Source organism: Tamandua tetradactyla, chromosome 4, assembly GCF_023851605.1.
Source record: "Tamandua tetradactyla isolate mTamTet1 chromosome 4, mTamTet1.pri, whole genome shotgun sequence".
Classification (NCBI taxonomy): Eukaryota; Metazoa; Chordata; class Mammalia; order Pilosa; family Myrmecophagidae; genus Tamandua; species Tamandua tetradactyla.
The window spans coordinates 153987891-154009573 of NC_135330.1; the positions used below are offsets into that span (position 1 = coordinate 153987891).

Consider the following 21683-nt stretch of genomic DNA (forward strand, 5'->3'; position numbering starts at 1 on the left):
TTAGTTCTTCTTTAATTTTCTTCAACAATGTTTTGAGGTTTTCCCATGTGTAAGTACTGTATATCCTCAGTTAAAATTATTCCTAGATATTTCATTCTTTTAGATGCTATTTAAGGTGGAAAAGTTTTATTGATTTCCCTCTTAGAATGTTCATTGCCACTATTTAGAAAGACCACTGATTTCTGTGTGGTGTCTTGTACGCACCAAATCGGGGTTTCCTAATTGATGGTCCTGATGCTTTATTTTGTTCTTCTAAATTTCCAATTTCCTTCTATGTCTTTTACTTTTCTGTTGCATATTGATATATTAATACTGAAACTTAGTCACTTAAGTGTCTGTTCTTTAAACTTGTATATAGCTAGCATTATGGCAGTGATTTCCTTGAATTCCAGGATACCAAAATAGTAAATAAATGAATTAATAAAGGGAAAGAAGACTGAGGTTTAAAAAAACGTGAATGTAAACTCCTTTCCCAGTATTGCACAGCAGCGCTATGAATTGCTTTCCTGTAGAGCTTAGCCAGTGTAGTGGTTTGGAACTGTATGTGTCCTAGAAAAACATGCTCTTAAGTCTAATCCATTCTTGTGGGTGTAGACCCATTGTAAGTAGGCTCTTTTGATGAAGTTGCTTCAGTTAAGGTATGACCCACCTCATTCAGGATGGGTCTTAACCCTCTTACTGAAGTCCTTTATAAATGGAATGAATACAGAAAGACTGAAAGAGAGAAGAGAAAATGATGGAAGCGAGAAGCTGAAAGTGTGTGGGCCTTACCATATGGTAGAGGAGTCAAGGATTGCCAGCATCAGGTTTTATTATAAGTTATCAAATTCCTATTATTTAAGCCAACCCATTTCATGTTTTCTTTCTATACAGACTAGAAAACTAAAACAGCCAACCTTACAGTGGGCTAAAGAATCTTCTGAGGTGAAAGTGTACTGTACTTTCTGGTCTTTTCTTTGTATGCATCTTAACCTGGGCATGTGCTCATGTGCTTATGACCTTATGAATTCTCTCATTTATACTGACACTCCAAATGTCCCTCTTCCTCTAGAAAATTCACAGTCTGTCCTCCCAATTTGACCCTCTCTGTGTGTCTTAAAGCCTATAATCCTTTGCACCAGGAAGCTATGGTTTGATTGTTTTCTCAAAGTATTTCAGCTGCCTAGTGAGCTGTTTCCACATACTGAGAAAGTTTTTGGACAGGCCTGATGAAAACAAATGTCCATTTCAGTCTTTCAAGCTGCTGCTGATACATTGGTGCAGTCCTGCATTAACCCCCAATATGTGCATAAGGATTCGCAGCTCCCTCCAGAACCTCGACCAGTGACTCACCCTGGAAAAGAGGCTGCCTTCATACCAGGCTGGGGAAGTGCTGAACTCTGGGCCAGCAAAGGTGCCAGAAAGTTTTCCTACCATTTTTAAGTTGCTTTTTTCTTGACTTGCTGCTTTCCCAGTTCCTGCAAACCTTTAACTGCTTTTCAGAGCTCTGACAAAAATGATTCTGCCAGGTTTTGCTTGTTGTTCAAAAATTCTGCCGAAGGACGGAACCTGGAGTGTCTCTTTACCAATTTGGTGATCCTACCTCAGGTCGCTTAGTTTTCCACTTTTCTCATTTTGTAATATAAGCGTTAATGCTACAAATTTCATTTCTTTCCATGCTTCTCATAGACTCTGAAGTGGTATGCTTTCATTATCAATCTGAACTGTTCTTCAGATTTCCACTTATTTTCTTTTTTACATCAGTAAGTTGTTAAGAGAAATGGATATTTTGAGACTTTTACATAGTTTTTAGTACAGATTTATGTTTAACTCTTTCTTGGTAATGAATATACAGACATATATACATAATATATCATTTCATATTTATTTTAGCATTTTTGAGATGTTTGATATAAATAATATTACCTGTCATGGTAAATATTATGACTATGTTTTTTGAAACAACAGCTTTACTAAGAAATATGATTCATATACCATAAAATTCACCCATTTATACTGTACAGTTGGATTTTCTTCATTATATCCACAGAGTTAGTTGATTATCAGCAAATAAATATTAGGATACTTTCATAATTCCAAAAGTAAATTCTGTACCAATTAACAGGAAGTCCACATTTTCTCCTTCTTCCCTGACCCCCAACCTAAACAACTCTATTTTCTGTCTCTTTAGGCTTGCTTTTTCTTAGCATTCCATAAAATGAAATTGTATATAATATGTTGTCTTTTGGACTTCTTTCACTTAGCAAAGTATATTCAAGATTCAGTCATTTTGTGGCAATATGACATTTCATTCTGTTTATTGCCAAATAATACTCTATTATAGGATACACCACATTTTTTTTATCAGTTTGAGTCAACTGACATTGGAATTGCTTCTCTTTATGGCTGTTATGAATCATACTGCTATGAATATTTGTGTATAAGTTTTTTGGATGGCCATGTTTTCTTTTCTCTTGGGTATATTCCTCAGAGTGGAATTGCTGGTTCATATAGTGACTCTATGTTTAACCATTTAGGAAATGCCAGTCTGCTGACATCATTAATGTATGAGAGTTTCAACTTTATCACAGCCTCACCAGCACTTGCTATTACCAGTCTTTAAGGTTATAGCAGTGTAACTGATTATAAAGTGGTATCATTTTATGGTTTTAGTTTGCATTTTCCAAATGACTATGCTGTTACCCATCTTTTCACGTGCTTATTGGCCATTTGTACATCTTCTCTGGGAAAAAATTATATTCATATCCTTTGTCTATTTTTAACTGGATTATTTATTTGTATTTTACTTATTGAATTGTGAAAATATTTAAAAATGTATGTATTCTATATTCAAGTCCCTTATTATATTTATGATTTGCAAAGAAGTTCTCCCATTTTGTGAGTTGTGTTTTCTCTCCTTTGAGGTGCCTTTTGAAAAAAAATGTTGATTAACTTTAATTGATCTATGTTTTCTTCATGATTTTTGGGTTTGGGTGTCCGATGTATGAAAGTTTGCCTAGGCCAAATCAGTAAGACTCATTCTGGAAATTGTTCTAAGCTTTTAAGCATTTTAGCTACAACATTTAGGTATATGATTTATTTATTTTATATGATTTATTTAGGTATATGATAAATTTTGTGAATGGTGTAAGTGTACCAGTGTCATTCTTTTGCATATGGATATCCAGTGGGCCCAGCAACATTTGTTGAAAAGACAATTCCACCCATTGAAGTGTCTTGAAACTCTTGTCCAAAACCCATTGGGTGTATATGTGAGGCTTATTTCTATGTCTTAAATCTATTCCATTGTTTCATATTTCTATCTATATTTAGTCACTACCGTACTGTCTTTGTTAATGTGAGTGCTTTGCATTCAATATTAAAGGTGAGATGAATTTGCAAATTATTTTTAAGATTGTTTTAGCTAGTCTGTGTACCTTGCTGGAAATGTTGTCCTTGGCTTGGGAGCTAAGTATGGAAAGAAACCTATATTCTTATTTGCACCCACTCAGAGTGGACCTGCACTTACCATAAGGTGGAGAGGGAATGGACCATGACTCAAATGACACAAACTTGCTATTCTTATTGAGATTTTAATCTTAGAATAAAATATTTCTTCATTTGCTGAATTCTTAAAGACAATTTCTAGAAGCTTAATTTTTTTTTATTAAATAACCATAACAGGTATGGTTGTTTTTACTAGGGAGAGGTTTCAGAGAGCTTGCCAGACCGTCATTCTGCAAGTCTTCTCTCTCTTAGTGCTTTTAAAAGTATGGGTTCTTGTAGTTTTAGGATACCAAAGTAGTGAATTAATTCTTTGTATATTCTGTACGGTTATCAAAATTTTATCTTTTGTTCATACAAGTACAAGAGTTTCAGTGTTAAAATCCCCAATTAAAATTGTGGATTTTTTATTCCTACTTTTTGTCCATGTGGTTTTTGTCTCATGTGTTTTGAAGACCTATTATTATACATTAACTTTCAGGTTCATTATATCTTTTTTGAAGTATTGAATTATTTATCATTATGCAATATCCCTATTTATTTATATTATTACTCACTGATATTAAAATAGTCATTTCCACTTTTTTATTCTTACAATTCACATGATAAATCATTTAAAATTGTATTATTAATCTCTGGCTTGACACTTACAGTGAGATTCTTGTGCCTAGCATATAGTAGATAGCGCTTTTTTATTCATTTAACTAATGTATTTTTTATGATTGTAGTAATTAGTCCATTTCTTTTTAATTATTTATATAATTTATTTTAATCTACTATATTTACATTTCATTATTATTGAAACATTTGACTCTTATTGGTGTTTCTATTCCTCTCTTTCCTTTGCTATTCTTGGTTTGTTTTAATCGTATATTCTTTCTTCCGTTAAATTCTTCAGTTGGACTTTTGTGACATGCATTCTATTATTTTTTACTGTGTGCTGCAGATATTAGAGGGTTTATTCCTTGCCTATCATCTCTACCTCGAGCTAAATTGTTTGACTGTATATAAATTATAATTAAGATACATGAATATCTCAGCTCCAAAGTTTTTGATATGTATTTTTTACCTTTTTTAAAGTTTGAAATAGTTTCTGTTTTTCATGTGATATATTTTGACTTCTCCATAAACTATATAGCAATAAAATTTTAAATGTCCACATATTTGATCATTTACCCATGTCATTGCAAAATTTTATTAAATTGATACATTGAATATCTATGCTCTATAAGAAATTACCACAAATATAGCAAATTAAAATTACTACCATTTATTATCTCACACTATCTCTAAGTCTGAAATTTAGGCACAACTGAACTTAGTTCTCTGCTCAGGGAGATCTGAAATCACTGTATAGGCTGGACTTTGTTCACATGTGGAGCCTTAACTAGAGTAATATTTGCTTCTAGGATCTCTTAGTTAATTGGGAAAATTTATTACTTTGTGGCTATAAAATCCTGGAAGTTTGCTTTGACAAATCAATTACTGGGAGGAAAAGCGTCTTCAAATATTGAACTTGAAATTGTTGACCTCTAGACCTTCTTTAGAGGCATCAGGTGATTATGTTAGGCTTTGTGCTGATTTTAAAGTATTATGTACCCCAGAAAACCCATGTTTTAATCCTGATCCACTCTTGTGGGAGCAGCCATTGCTTTTAATCCTGATTCAATACTGTAAGTTGGAAACTACATGGAGTTTACCTCCATGGAGATGTGACACACCAGATCGTGGGTGTGACCTTTTGATTAGATGAAGATGTGACTCCATGCATTTCAGGTGGTCCTTGATTAGTTTACTGCAATCTTTTTAAAGAGGAAACATTTGGGAGAGAGCCAAAAATTGCAGAGCCCAACTGAAACTTCAGAGCAGAGCTGACAGAGGAGAGCCAACAGAGAGAGCTGTCGTTCCATGCTTGGAGAACATTTGCTTCAGAGAGCAAAGACACAGGCATGTGGGGATGCTTGGAGCCCAGCAGACATTGCCATGAGATATTAAGCGAGCCAGAACCTGGAGCGAGCCATGGGAAGCCAAGAGATTAAAGCCAGCCCTGGAGAAGCAAAGTGAGGAACCCCCACAGGAAGAGAGTCTAAAAGCAATGAAGCCCAGGAGCAAGGGACCAGCAGGTGCCAGCCACGTGCTTACCCAGCTGACAGAAGTGTTCCTGACCCATTGGCCTTCATTGGATTAAGGTATATTTCCTGGATGCCTTAGTTTGAATAATTTGTAAGTTTAGAACTGTAAACTTGTAACATGAAATTCCCCTTTTTAAAAGCCACTCCAGTTCTAGTGTGTTGCATTGAGCAGCTTGCAAACTAAAACACTCAAAAGTCTTTCTGTTTTTGTCAACTTATTTGGGAGCTTAGTTCCATCTACAAAATCCCTTCATGTGAGAATGTATTGTTCAGAAATTGCAGGATGTAAGTAGAACTAAAATCGTCAGATTCCATCACAGAATTCTGTTTAATGTGATTTGTTTTCTCTGATACCATTAATATTAGGAATTATGGTGATATTAAAATCAACCTAAAGAAGTTTCCCACTGCCTGGTCTTTCAGTTCCTCTGCTTCCTCTTTTTGTGGTTTTGCCCTTCATTTATCATGACCCATAGATTCCTATCATCACACTAAATAATTTGTCATTTATGACAATTTTACCACAACCATAATTTCAATTTCAAGCATTATGTCTTTATGTCAATCCCTCTATTGTCCCACATTCAAAATTTTCAACTCCATAAAGATTTGTAGTTCACTGATCTTGCCAGATTTCAGTCTTTGTTAACCAACTGACTGATCAATAGTCTTCAGAAGTGTCAAAACCATGAAAGACAAGGAAACACAGAAGAACTGAGTAGAAAAAACAAAGAAGACGTAAAAGTAATACGTAATTAGAGATTCTTGATTGGCTTTTAGAATGTAAAGAGAACATTGATTAAAAACATGGTAATTTCAAATAAGGTCTATAGTTTAGTGACTAGTATTTTACCAATGTCTGTTTCCTACTTTTGATATTTATACTAAGGATAAAAATCATTAATATTGGGGGAAGACAAATGATAATTTGTCTTGAATATTTTCTTGTGTTATTTGCATTTTAGAGTTCTAATGCATGTTCCACGTGTCTATTCCTTCCCATGAAATAAGTTGACAATATACTAACAATTGTTTCTATAGTCAAAGTATGATTCAGATATGTACTTGATTTAAAAAGCAATTAGTAACACTCTTAAAAAGCTATCTAGGAAAATAGCTCCACCACTTTGCTTGTGATCCTTTTTTGACTCATATTTATGTATATACAGGTTTCCTATTTCATCCTAATGGATGTCAATAGATATGATAATATCACTGTTTTGTGTTTCAATGCCGAAATGAGGGTAAAGGGACACTAAGAATCTTGCACACATTCGTAAATTAATTAGTGTAAAGTAATACAACCAATTTACTGTGGTTTTCCATTATGTTTTGAAATAAGCACATTAGCAGCATAATATTTATGATTTAAATATTGTTGGTACAAAAATATTACTACAACTACATAGTGATGTGTCAAGACCTTTTAGAGAACTAAAATAAATTGACTAATTTCATCATATATGTTTAAAAAGTCCATGTAAGCTGGTATTTTGGAATGTTTAATAAAAATATGAATTAAAATATAAATTATTGTGCTTAGTATTTGTAGTTATTTTAACCATAAGTAATAAAAATATCAATTTAAATGGTAATCACATATATATAATGTAAATCATAAAATAGCTTCTATGAGTTTGTCATCACACTTTTCAATTATTGTACACCTACTGATTTAATTTAGTATGCACTTGCTAAAAAATAAATTTCTCTTATATTGACCAAATTAAGGTGATATACTTGTTTCTTTTACTAAATCTTTAACAAAATAATTGCATGATATTTACCTAAATGTAAAATTTTATGTTTTTAAAATTAAAATGTTTAACTATATGACTTTCTTTAGAATTATTTCTATTCTGAAAACATATTAATAGTGTAATATTACAATGCCAGAGAATATTAATTTATTTGTGCATTGGCTTGTACATCATGCATTTTATAATTAAGCAGTATATCACAGTAAATAAATTACAAAATATTAAGTTAGATAAAATAATGTTTTAAAAAAACCCTAATATTTTAACAACTATTTTAAGAATTATATATTTTTATTCTTGATACTAATTTAAATGTATTTCCTATATTGTTGTAGTCAGTAAATATTTTCAGAACACCAGCTAGATACGAGGAATCTATTTGCTTATTTCATATTTTCTTTGAAGGCAATAACTTTGTGAAATAATTCTTCCTACTTATTCTTTATTTTCCAGAGGATGAAATTGAAAGTCTAAAATGATGTTTTTCAACATGATTTGTGTAAAAATGTACATATGATTTATTAGCTGATGGTATAGTCATTGTTATTAATAAAAATGCTATCAACTCCTTGCCAGTGATGTTTAATTTGGAATCCATATCTTCTATTTTAATCATAAGGTGTTGCTTTTCATTAAAAATCAAGAAGTGTAGAGATAGAATAGCCAAGAATAGTTCATCCCAAGGCTCAACATCATCAAAGATCCAAGTTCTTCCTACATCTCCTCTCTGTTATTTTCTGAATGTTGGTTTTGTGTTTACTATGATATAATTGGTAAAGTGATTGCATGAGAGGCATATGGCAGGAACTGGTAGATTAAGAATTCCTGGTCTTCCTGTGCTTTGCATTTTATCAACTGGAATGGATTTCTGCCCAAGATCCCTCTAACTAAAATTCCCTTACATGTCTTTGAGTAGTAACTGATCAACTCTTGTTCTCTAACTTCATTGATGGTAAGGAGAGTGGTACTACCATCATTATCTTTGGTAAAAACATGGCTAAAGGGAAGAGGGTGTATTTCTTTTAAAAAATAATGTGAGGAGATAAATGGTAGGGAAGCAATCAACACTCTCTAACTTCATTCTTTTTGACCAAAATATATGGTTATTTTCTCCAGGTGTCAGAATCCAGAAATGAATAAAATAACTTTCTTAAAATACATTACTATAAATACATTAATGAAAGAACAAATAGGCATGCAAGTAAAATATGTATACACACACATGCATCTGTGTGTATATATTATGTGTATTTACACATTTGTATATATGTATATTTGTATATATACTTATACACACACACTTATGTAATCATAGTGAAGAATGATAATTTTATAGAAAATGTAAGGATGTAATTTTCTTTTATGTACCTGAGGTTTTTCTTTTGTTTTAATTTTTATTAAGATATTTCATATTCACATAGCATATAATCATATAATCATCCAAAGTGTACAATAAGTGGTTCATAATATCATCATCTAGCTGTGTGTTCATCATCACAATCTATTTTTGAACATTTTCGTTACTTAAAAAAATTTAAAAAATAAGAATAAAAATAAAAACAAAAATAAAAGTTAAAAAAACTCCCAAAACATCCAATGGACCTATCCTCCCTTCTATTGTTTAATTTTTGTATTTTTTTTTCCTCATTCATCTGTCCATATGCTAGGTAAGGAGTGCCAGTGACAAGGTTTTCACAATCACATCGACACACCCTAAAAGCTCTGTAGTTATTGAATCATCTTCAAAAATCAAAGCTATTGGATTACAGTTCATCAGTTTCAGGTTTTTCCCTCTGGCTTATGTACCCAAATTTGATGCCACAGATGGCACTGATGATAACCGTAATGGTTAATTTTACATGTCTACTTGGCTAAGTCGTGGTGTCCTGTTCTTTGGTCAATCACTGTTCTTGACATTACTGTGAAAGTATTTTGTAGATGTGATCAACACCCACCCTCACTTGACTTTAAAGTAAAGATTACTCGTGATAATGAAGATGATCCTCATCTTATCATTTGATGGCCTTAAGAAGAATGAACTGTTTTCAGAGGAGGAATGTATGACTCAACACTACCGCAATTCTTTTATGTGTTCCCAGCCTACTGCCTCCCCTTTGGATTTCAGACTCAAAACTCAAACATTAGCCCTTACCAGAAATTTCAGCCTGCCAGTCTGCCCTACCTATGGACTGATTTTGAACTTGCTAGCTCCAAGGACCACCTGGGCCAATTTCTTAAACTTTATCTCCTACATGCACACTTATGCACATACATACGTACATCCTTTGGGTTCTGATTCTCTGGAGAACCCTGACTGATGCAACAACTCTTTCTCAATTCCATTTCTTCTTGCCTGCCACCAATTCAATTAGTCTGTGCTTATGCATATACTGCATTTGAATGATTTGAATCACTTTTGTTTTGTGTGCATAGCCTTCCATGATTTTCACCAAACTCCTCCCTGCTTCCATTGTTTAGCAGTAGCTATATTTCCATCAGACAGAGCCACTCATCTCAGTCAAGAGTAAAATCTCTTAATTGCCTGTTTGGCTAAAGCTTGAATATATTTAATTTTCAGATGTCACACCGACATCTGACTAATTCAGATTTACTGTAAACATTTGATTTAAGAATATTCCTTCTCTGACACCTAAAACATTAAAAAATATCAGATTCATTATTCTTGGACTGGGAAGACAAGTTTTGTAAATGGGTCTTTATATGTAAATGTGAGACTGTCTGGATCCATGTCTTTTGACAATCTATCATATGTTTTGCATAAATAGCATCCTATTGTTACCACCCCAGTATCTCGTAGGGCTGTCTCTCAGTTTCTTTTTATTGACTATTTTGCAGGCCAGAAGTTTTCCAAGCTTTTTGTCTCTGTATATTTTAGAATTTTAAAAACTATTGAGTTACCCAAAGCCTTTTTAAAAAAAAATAATCTGGGTTATATCTATTAATATATACTATTATTAGAAATAATAATCATCCTCTTTTCACATGATAGCACATATAACATATTCCTAGGGGAAAATAACTATTTTTTCTAAACTATACATTTAGTAAGAAAACTGCCATTCTTTTCCTTTTTGTTTATTTTTTTTATTGGCATGGCAGGCACCGGGAATCAAACCCGGGTCTCTGGCATGGTAGGCAAGTACTTATCATCAGGTCTCTGGCACAGCAAGCAAAAACTCTGCCTGTTGAGCCACTGTGGCCCACCCCATTCTTTTACTTTTGTGCATTCTTCTTTAGTGAACAATGTCTAAGAGAAGACAGTTGGATTTTATATTAAATTCTACATCCAATATGAAGTGATGTCATGCAGTCTATAAAGTACTCCACCTTGCACTTATGAAATAATTAGAAAGAAGTAAACCTTTTAATGCAAAGTTAATTTATTTGGCATCAATTTGCATTGAGTCCCAAATGCATTCAGCAAACCAAAACGTTCTAGCCGAGGAGTTTCCATGGGCTGTGAAATAAGTTCAAAATATTTTATAAGTGGCAATAATAAATATACTGTCTTCATCATGATATAATAAATGTGAGAATTCAACTTGCTGAATAAGAGTATCATATGATTTTCCTTCCATTGTCACCACAGTAGCCATTTTTTTAAATGGTCCCATTGAACAAACTCTTGAGAAGAGCATTCAACCCACTTCATTATTACTAAGAGCCTTTTTTACATTTTGATTTTTGAGTGAGCATTCTCAAGTTCTGTCACTGCTATGTATTTTGCATCCAACTTATCTGTCAACAACTTTTTAATTTTGTTTCTTTTAGTTTTCTGGCTTTCTGATCAAAGTGCTAACTATTTATTATCTATGAATGGATGTAGATCACTCAGGCCATTCTTCCTACAGGTAAAGTGTATAATGAATTGCATTGTCTCAATTGCTATCCAGGTAAATAGATATTGATCCTTTGCCCACTTTTAGGTGGGATATGCATATTAGATTTTTGCTTTGGTATAGTGGTGTTTTACAAAATTTCCTAGCTCAAATACCCTGAAGTAACAATGGGTTTGTGAACTGACTTCATTTGATAACTGAATGAGTGGCCATGAAACTTCATTATAAGAGGTCTAAACAGATTTCTACTCATTAGAGTTGGATTAATTTAGTTTTAAAAATCAAACAAGGTTTTTTTGTCCTGCCAACTGATTATGTCCTTAAGGATTTAATGATCCATTAAGGACCAGGCATAGATCTCTAGGTTGGGTATTTCTTATTACCAAACTAGGGCTGCTCCTTATAATGCCCCTAATAGTTAAGAAGCTGTGCCATGGTTGGATCTTCTCATTTGCGCTGAAATTAAATAGATTATTTCATCTATAGCTTCTTTTGCCAAGAGACTCTCACTAGGGAATTAAATTAACCTTTAAAAAGTCACTATATTGCAATGTCTAATTCAGGCCCTAAGTGAAAAGAGTGTTTCAAAAGCACAGGTGGGTGAGCAGGATGTAAAAGAATAGATCCATTACAGCATGTCTTTTTTGTAAATTCCTTCCTCTATATTTTGGAAATGTGTACCTAGCTTATAATCATGGATTACAGTATGGCAGGCAAGTCTGCTTTAAACAGTTCAGTAAAACATTATGGCTATACACTTGTCTTCAACAAGCATGCACAATGTAAAGTCTATACTATGTGGAATTAAATCAATAAATTCATGTTAAATTATTTTTCAGGCTCATGAGTCATACAACCTCAATCTTTAAGTATCAGTATTCCTCTGATTATTTTTATTCAAGCAATCATTTCAACTTTAAGCCTTCTTCTTCTACCCTGTGCTTGAATGTGCATTTGGCTATTTGTATCATGCTGGTGTTAATTCTAGTTGTTACTTTTCTGATGAAAACAAAAAGTGGAGCATTTGGGTCATTACTGGTATTTAACAGCAATAATTCTCTCACATCATGTTAATCGAGTCATAAAGGAAGCAGTACTGTTTAATTTTAAAACATGTTGGGGAGGGATTTTTTTTTAAGTTAAAGAGGCTGAGAGACAGTGTTTTGTTAAGAGAAACTTAGGACATGTAATTTCTCAAATTAATACTTTTACAAGTTTTGATACCCCATCTCCCCAGCTAATAATCTGTGTTTTACAAAGGAGCAGAGACCTGATGGGAATGAATTTATCCATAACACCAAAAACTGCTTTGTAATTAAGCAACTTGACCAAGCAAATAGATAAGATATTAAAATGTTTCATCCACAACATAGAAATGTCCACTTGGAGAGTAGAATAAAAAGCATTATTGTGGTGTTTCTCTAGCTTGTAGGTCACTCAATGCTATGACAAGAGCAGCCATCCTATTCAAAGGTTGAATTCTTCTTGCCTCTGAAATTATCCTGCTACAGTGAATGAGTCCAATCATAATTTCATCATTTTTTCATTTTGTCAGTATTCAAAATTTGAGGGGACACCTGATTGGACTAAGCACGCCAATTTAATGGTAATTCATCTTCTAGAGGGGCCCTCCTTAAAGACCATGTATCATACAGAAATATGCCATTTGGCTTATAGGGTAATTTATTGACAGACAAAAATTAACATATACTCATCTCACCTAACCAAAGGGATGTGACCCAGTTTACATAATAATTGAATCTAAATTTTTGAATGGTGAGCAGAGTGATGCCAGGGCTAAGAGGAAAACTGTTGAAAAGTGTATCTATCCATTGACTGCTTCCATCTGAGATTATGGAGTAGTTCTTGTTGCCTGCAACAGAACCTGCACTTGTTTCTGAATTATTTGAAGTGTTTTCTCTTAGCCATGGGAACTGTTGTGCACTACCTGATGATTCTGACAAAATTTTATTTTCCTTAGTTATGTTTAGTTGATTTTTTGGTTCTTTGATATGAGGAACTCTAATAATTTTGAGAAATACTGCCTTACTCATTTATTCAGTTGTTCATCTATTACATATTTATTTTGCTCTTAGTTTATGCTGGATTATTCCAAGATTTTTGATATACAATGTAGACACATCATTTGAACAAATGTTTCCTTGAGGAATCTGAGAGTTTTATATAATTTTTGGTAAATGTTAATCTTTAAAATAATCATCTCATTTTTTGACTGTGGACATCATTTTAGTTTCCCTTTGTTGTTTAAGCAAAACCATGCAGTGGTTTAAACAAAGTGAATTTATTAGCTCATAGTTTGAGGCTGGGAAAAATGTTCAAATCAAGGTACCAACAAGGTGATGCTTTCTCCCTGAAGACTATGGTATTCTGATGCCTGGTCATATGACAGAGACATATGACAAGACACATGGTAGCCTCTTCTAGAGTTTCCTTCTCTTTCAGGTTCCATTGATATGAGCTTTTGACTGCTCCCTTTGAGGCTTTCTCTCCATCTATTTGAATTTCATTCTCTTATAAAAGACTACAGTAATGGGATTTAGTCCATCAGTATTGAGATGGGCCACACCTTAACTGAAGTAAAGTCGTCAAAATTTGCTATTTACAATGTGTTCACACCCACAAGAATGGAGTAAGTTTAAGAACATGTTTTTCTGGGGTATTTACAACTCCAAAGCATCACAGACACCTAATCACACCTTTAGAATTTCTTGAACATACTAGACTAAATTCTTGGTTAATTTTGCTCAAACAAAGAGGGGCTAATGCCCCAAACAAGATTTTAGCTATTATTCTAGAGCATTATAATATATACAGAATTTTTACTATCAATGTAGCTCTAGATGCAAGTGAGAATTCTATACCAACATGTCCTTTGAAAATCATTCTATACCATCTTTTTTGAAAAACTGAGTTTTTCTGAAGTTTAACAGAACTACAGTTTGGCTCAAGAAACCACCATTTCTAAATATTTTTTATTATAGAAACTGTATAGTCTAAAACAAATCAGTAAATGAAATTTCAAGCCTTCCTGTATGTTTCCACTTTCATGTGTCCAGATTTTTCTGTTTTCATTTTTCATTGAAATCAGCCTTAAACAATATTGATCACATTTTTATATATGGAGCAAAACAATTATATGTAAGAGAATTTGACCCTAAATAAATAAAAAAAGTAATGTAATATTGTACCTTAATTCTTATCATAAAAATTGTTAGGCAGCTCTATATAATAATGTCAATGGCTACATAGAAAGGTGTCCTCATTCCTTGACTGCTATGACAGATATCACATATTAGGTTGTCTTAAGCCATGGGGTTTTATTGTATCATTTTTCCAGATGCAGATTAGTTCATTTCCTTCCAGGGTTAATATTTTTCCAGTGGACTGGTTTTTTTGCTTTCCCAACACATGATGATGTCCTCTCCTTTCTGTTTTGGGTTCCGCTGATTTCAGTTTCTCCCTGTGACCTTCTCTTCCATGTCCAATTCCCCCTTGGATTAAGGCCACCCCCATTTAGTTTGGGCATATTTCACATAAAAATAACATCTTTATAACTCTTATTTACAAATGGCTTCACACATATTGGAGTGTGGGTTGAGATTAAGATTTTTTTTCGGGTGTACATAACTCAATTTGCCACAGATGATCTAAATTTGATTATTTAATAATTTACCCTATTTTTCATAGTTTTTTAAAATAATACTTTAATTAGTTTACACATAATTTACATTAGGTACATGCTATTCTTCATCACTTCATTTTGTCAACTTTTGTAATTATACCTGGATTTTAAGCAGTGCACTTAAAACCTATGAGAATATATGTTCTCTCCTGAAGTGACAATTTCCTGCAGAATGGCTTTGTTTATGAGAACACAGCATATGCTTAGTTTTCTCTTGATATGTTACATAAATCTGCTACATTTGGGAAAACTCCATATGTGTACCACTCTCTTAATTATGGCTATATTTGCACTAACTTGCAGTTCTTAAACATATTGTATGATTAGAAATAGTTTTTCTAAAACAACAGTTAAAGCAAAAATAACTTAATAACTTTGGATCCAGAATCTTAGCTGCAACTCAAATTGTTGATGAACATTAGCTAAAACCAAGGTTTGAAACTTTATTTCTACCCGTGGTAACATAATAATTTGATTGTACTTATAGGGAGAACAACTTCAATATATAACAGTCAAAAAATAATATTAAATGATTAGAATTAAATCAATTTTTTTAAATAAAATAACATTGAAACGTGAATATTTTATTTCTTAAGATGTCTTCATTGTGTAGTCATTTTAATATATGTTTAAAGCTTGAGATGAAGACAATATACAAAGTTAATAATTGTCCATGTAAATTCTGCCATTTTTTGGCATGATTATGATGTACGATACCCCATACTGAACAAATTTTATGCAAATAATTTAACATAAATTGTGAAATAGTCAGTATATTTCAGATTAATAATAACATTAAAATAATATAATTATGCTAGTTTTAGGTGATATATTTCTATAATTTTCTATTTCACCTGGATTAATGAATAATAATAAATATGGTTTTTGGGACGAAGTGGTCAATCTTTACTGATATTGGCATTACATTTTTGGTAATATAATGAGCTGATTTGAACGGATGTATGTATCTTTAAAAAGTCATGTTTTAATTGTAATCCCATTGTGTAAAGGCAGCCATTTCTTCTAATCCCTATTCAGTACTGTATTGTGGAAACTTTAATTAGATTATCTCCACGGAGATGCAACTCACTCAAAAGTGGTGTTAAACAGGACTGGTCCAGATGGGTCTTGATTACTGGAACCCTATAAAAGAGAAAACATTTTGGAGAAAATGGGAGATTCAGAGAGAGCAGAAAAGAATGACAGAGCTACAAGAAAGCCACAACAGAGAACGCCACAGAACCATGAAGCAGAGAGTCCACCATCCAGCAACTTTTGGAAGTGAAGAAGGAAAACTCCTCCCAGGGAGCTGGAGAGGAAGTTAGAAGGTGATGCCTTGTCTACTGTGTGCCCTTCCAGTTGAGAGAGAAACCTTGAACTTCATCAGTCTTCTTGAATCAAGATATCTTTCCCCTATTCAACATGGAGGCGGAGGTCGATAAGCTGGAATTGATGTTCCAGAAAGCTGACTCTGATCTGGATTACATTCAGTACAGGCTGGAATATGAAATCAAGACCAATCATCGTGATTCAGTAGGCAAGAAAAATCCAATTACTCTCTTAAAGGAATTGTCAGCGATAAAGTTTCGATATCAAACTTTGCATGCACGCTTTAAACCAGTTGCTGTTGAGCAAAAAGAGAATAAGAGCCGCATTTGTGCTACTTTGAATAAGACTATGAACACAATACAAGAACTACAAAAGCAAACGGACCTGGAGCTTTCACCACTGACTGAAGAAGAGAAAAGTGCGGCAGAACAATTAAAATCTCATATACCAGATTTGTGAAGAAATGGACTTGCAAAAGTGGACTCTAATGGAGAAGAGATTAGTTCCAGAGTGATTTAGGAAGATGTCTTATTAGCACTTACTAGAGGTCAGGGAGTGCTGGTGAGGGAGAAGAGGGTTTGTCTCAGGTGTCTGGATAATAATGCATTTCACAAAAGAGGGCAGACATATGAAGAAAGTTCAGACAAAAGGATGGAACAGTAGTAAAGGGATTTAAAAAATAGATTTCCAATTAACAGCTGCTTAGTAAGCGTTCCGTAATTTTTGCTAGTTCCTCATTGATAGCCATTGAAGCTGTATTGATAGTGAAGTTAGGACTGTCTTGTGGGGAGGGATGTGAGACCTGTCTCCATTACCAGTTCTTGGTGCCTCTGCTTGGCATCTTGCCAACTAAATTCTTTTTTGCTCAAGTTAACCAGAATCCGACTTTGTGCTTGTAACCAACAGCTGTAATTAATGGTACAGGCTTTCTAATTTTTATGAACTACTGCAATAAACCATTAAACATATTTTGGTTCTTAGGCAAATATATCTATAGACCATATATCTATATATATATCTATATATATCTATAGACCAAATATATATATATATATAGACCAAATATTTATAATTCATTACATTTTGTCTTGTCTCTTACCATATACTGGATTCCTTGAGAGCAAAAGTCACTTCTGATTACTCTTTGATTCTCAGGCACCGTACTGTACTCCACAGGTAATTTTTTAGTGAAATAATTTTTCTATCCCAGGTTAATCTTCCTAAATTACATCTTTGTTCATGGAACTCACCTAGTTCAAAATTGTTGTTGCCCACTACTTGTAAGAAAGTCCAAACGCCTGCACTGGAAGGAAAATCCAAATCAAGGTCTTTGTACATGTACACTCTAGATTGAGTTAAGCATAATAAATGTCTGCAATAAACCAGACAGGAAAATTAAAAAAAAAAAAAAAGATATCTTTCCCTGGATGCCTTAGATTGAACATTTCCATAGTCTTGCTTCAATTAGGACATTTCCACAGCCTAAAAACTGTTAATTTGTAACTTATTAAATTCCCCTGTTTAAAAGCCATTCCATTTCTGGGAAATTGCATTCTGGCAGTTAGCAAACTAGAACATATAAGAATGGTGGTATTGTACTAGCAGTTTTAAACTGCTGCATTTCTTTTTAAATATCTAGTAATTATCTCTTTATTGTTTGTTTTTTTTGACTTGTACATGAACAAATTCTTCTTCTTCTAGGTATAGCACCACAAAGTTCATGAGGGAGAATTCCTATCCTTCCCTCAGTCAATATGCTTTGCGTATCATCACACTTTTTCTATTTCCTGAGAGCTCTATGTGACCCAGAACTGACCAAATTATGCCATTCATCACACTGACCATAGAGAGTGATTCAGGGATGGATGTAGGCCTGAAGCAAGACCAATCAACAAGTGAAACTCAAACCTAGTAGACTGTTGAAAGATTCTGAGAAAATGTTCTATTTTCTGGTAGGGAGAATAACTGTTGAGTAGGCAACCAACGTTATCTACTATGATACACTGATGAAATAAAGTAGTTATGATCCCACTTCTTATAGACTAATGAATTTTCTTCCAGGCAATCTTTTTCTGTTCGTCAATATTTTCTCATTCAACAGATTCTTAAAAATTCACTAACTAATATGATAAAACTGGTAAAAATGAATCATTCCCCTTTTCTTCTAGTGGTTTAATCATAACTAGTGTTCCCTTTGAAGATATTTGAAGGAAAAGTTTATGAACCAGCATACTGGTCCACCTCTTTAGCAGAGGTAATAGATGATCTATTGTAGGTATTTAAAATATAAAAAAGGAAATTAGGTCTTCTAAGTTCTTTTTTACTTCTTAAAAATCTGTGAAATTAATGATTTTATTGATAATTTTATTTTTTGTTGATAATCAATATATAGCATTTAAATAGATGCAATTTTATTTTATTTTGGTGCTTATATTTTAATAACCAAGAATAAATGACTCCAATAGCAATTAGTTAGGTACATTTATTTAGGGTACATTTATTTTCAATAAAACACCTTTTAAACCATATAATTATAAAGAGTACCAATTAGCTAAAATATTTTATGAATCACAAGTAAGTCTTTGTCCCTTCTATTTCTCAGGCTTTTAAATTTCCTTTTGGAAAAATTTATGTCTTTAAGATTTAAATATCTTCAAACAAAAATTCCTCCATTTCAGTAATTTAATAACATGTGTGTTCTGATATTTGTTGGGTCTATGGCATGATTCTTAAGTGATAACCAGAAGTTCCTTCCAATTTCCAAGTACTACAAAGCTTGGTTGTTATTAGGTTCTACAGAAGCACATTTTCAGATTGCTTTTGGTATGCACATTATTTACTTGGGAATACACTTAAGAGAGGAAGGCAGGGGGACCACTATTAGAATGAGATAGAAAACAAATAATCTAAGGCATGATGAACTCAGCCACCCAGTGAAGAGCAATGGAATGATTATTTTCCAACATAGTTGTCCTCCATTGGAGCAAAATGGTTGGATGTTAATGTCCTCATACTACTCAGTGAATGTGAAATGCCAAAGGAAGTGTTTGATCTCAGCCTAGGCAGTTCTCTGTAGATGAGTCCCTAAAGTAGCTCCTATCTAGAGGCTATCTGTGGACTGCACCCTTGCTTGGCAACAACTACTTCCTCAAAGAATGGTCTGGGTTTCACATCTCTGTAAAATAGTTTGCAATTCCTGAACCACTTGACTCCATTTATCTACATATTTCTGGAAAACAGCTTCATCAAGATTTTGATGTATCTCTCTTTCTTAGGGGAAACTTTGAGAAGGGTAGTTTTAGTGGGAAGAACTACACTTCTTTTTTGCTGGAGCTGTTTTCAGGGCCATAACTGATACCCATTATTTCTGTCCTACACTATATATTCTAGATCTCCCTTCCATTCAACCATCCTATTTACTATCAGTAATAGATTACCTGGTGGCATAAATCAGACACAATTCCTTCACAGCCAGAGGTTGTTTCATCTGTTCCTTTACAGTCATACTTGGGCAAGAGAATGTTGAGTTTCCTCAGTGGCCCAGCTGTGTTCTCCCATGATGCTGTAATGTATCAACAGTGCTATCTCTTGATGATCAGAGACAATTACCTCGGCCAAGAAAGTGAATTACTGCTGCCTACGCACAAGATGCCAACGTGTTTGGACAAGATTCATAGCTTTTAATTCAATATAATTTATTGTTTCCTGTGGGAGGAAATGTGCAGACTTTGGAGACTAGGACCTCAAAACCCAGAGAATAATTGCAAGAATAGAAAGATAGAAAGCACACTATGGTGGTATGGAATTACATAGCCCAGAAAAGACATGTTCTTAAACTTAATCCATTCCTATAACTGTGAATCCATTTTACTCCTTTGGGGAGAAGCCAGAGGCTGAAATCATGCTCATCCAAAAATTAAACTTGGCCTTTTTTTTCCCTTTGGTGTACATAGGCATGTACTAAAGGAGGGCCATGTGTGCAAGTCAGTGGGTACCATGGAATCTGAGCTCCTACTCATGCAGTTTTCTGTTCCCTTGGTTTCTGTTTTATCAAACTAAGATATATCATCTCCATCTTATGATGGATTGTTTCTGGGCCAGAATAACTCAGTGATTCTGGCAGGACCCTGCCTTTGATGCCTATTCTGGCCTCATTGTAAATTGATAACCCTGAATTTATTAAGTTGTATGTTTACAGTTCCAAGGTCATAGACATATCCAAACTAAGACATCCAGAAAGCAATACCTTAACTCCAAAGAAAGGGCCAATGATGTTTGGGGTTTCTGTCTTAGCTGGAAAAGCATTATCTGTTAACTTTCTCCCCTCCTTTCATGAGATTGCCTGCTGTGGCATTTTCTTTTTTGCATTTCCAAAGGTCAGTGGCTGTGTGGGCTCTGTTGGCTCTAAAGCTCTCTCCAAAATGGTTTCCTCTTGAAGGGTTCTATTAAACAACCCCACCTTGAATGGGTGTAGACACATCTCCATGGAAATGAGCTAATCAAAAGTTACCTCCCACGATTGGGTGGGTCATATCTCTATTGAAACAATCAAAAAGTTCCCATCAAACAATATTGAATGGGGTTTAAAGAGCATGGCTTTTCTGGGAGTGCACGACAGATTCAAACAGTCACAGTCATTTTTGTGATTCTCCCACTGGGACTTGCCACACGTACCACATGGTAACCCATCCCAACACTGATTTATCCAATGCCTGATTATTCTTCAGTTTGTAGTAGCAATGCCATTTGAATTTATGTCCATATTCCTCAAAATCTGGATGAAATTTTTAGCATAATTAATCCGTATTTCCAAAATCTGGATGGAACATCTAATATCTGGATGGTCCTTTCTTCCCAGTATACAGTAAAAAGAGTAAATGTTTGCAAGGTTTTGAGGAAAGAATCAGAGAATCATTTTTGTGCACATTTGCCATAGATTGCAGGGTTTTTCATCAGTGAATCTAGGCAACTACTTCAGTCAGTGGGTCCCAGCTCATAAAATTGGCACAGTTGTGAAAATTTGAAAAAGGATCTAAATAATGGGAGGTTAACTACTACTTTTGGGGGGCTGACTACCATTTGTCATGATTATCTTTCTAATACAAATTGATGAGAGCATTCAGCAATACCCCAAGTAAACATGTTTAAATAATACACACTTTTATTTCACCCGTGGTCATACTGTGTTCTATGACCATCTACATTGCCTATTTTGGAGAAGTCTTCTTCGTTGCTAATCACCTTTGTCAGTCATTATGACAATAGTGCCCACTGGCTTTGTCAGTTAAATGCTGTCCTTGCATGGTCTCTCTTCTTTAGGACTTCTAACATCTACAAGCTGCCATCAAGCCATGTCACAGCTTCTTTTACTGTTAACACAAACCTACACAGCAGAGGCCCCAATGATGTGTTTACT

General features: G+C 33.9%; 1 pseudogene; it reads left to right on the forward strand.

The window, feature by feature from the left end:
- The first annotated feature begins 16357 nt into the window (after nt 1-16357).
- Nucleotides 16358-16829, forward strand: LOC143679453 (SKA complex subunit 2 pseudogene; annotated as a pseudogene).
- Nucleotides 16830-21683: the final 4854 nt, after the last annotated feature.